Source organism: Penaeus monodon, chromosome 24, assembly GCF_015228065.2.
Source record: "Penaeus monodon isolate SGIC_2016 chromosome 24, NSTDA_Pmon_1, whole genome shotgun sequence".
NCBI lineage: Eukaryota > Metazoa > Arthropoda > Malacostraca > Decapoda > Penaeidae > Penaeus > Penaeus monodon.
In genome coordinates, this window is record NC_051409.1 from 13,215,539 (window position 1) to 13,216,035 (window position 497).

Genomic DNA, 497 nt, shown 5'->3' on the forward strand with positions numbered 1-497 from the left:
CATGTATTTGTCTATCGCAATAACCATGCGTTGATTATCATGATAACATTATTTCATAATCATACAATCGAACAAGAATAGTGATAACAAGGAAAGTGACCTACACAGCCATGAAATCAATTCTACTTTCGTGATTTGTTAGAAAATATGTTAATAGTAAAACCATAACAAATAATAAGTAAGCTAAAATGAGAGAATCATAATATGTAAATAAAAGTACGTAGTGGAAATAAAAAATAAGAAACGATCTGCAAAACCGACAATTCCCCTTCACTTCCCCTTGAAGATGACAACTGCAAAGTCATAGCAACAGTGGTGATGGCGATGCAGGAAAGAAGTTGCTGAGCCGCTAGATGTCCCATGAGCACAGACGTCGCCGCCACCCAGCGAGGGTTCCTTGCATTCTCCTGTTTACTGATCCCTAGCTTAGCATTCCTATTCGGCAGCCAAGATTTACACCCATGGCAGACGTGGTGCTGGATTCTTTTTATTCCATT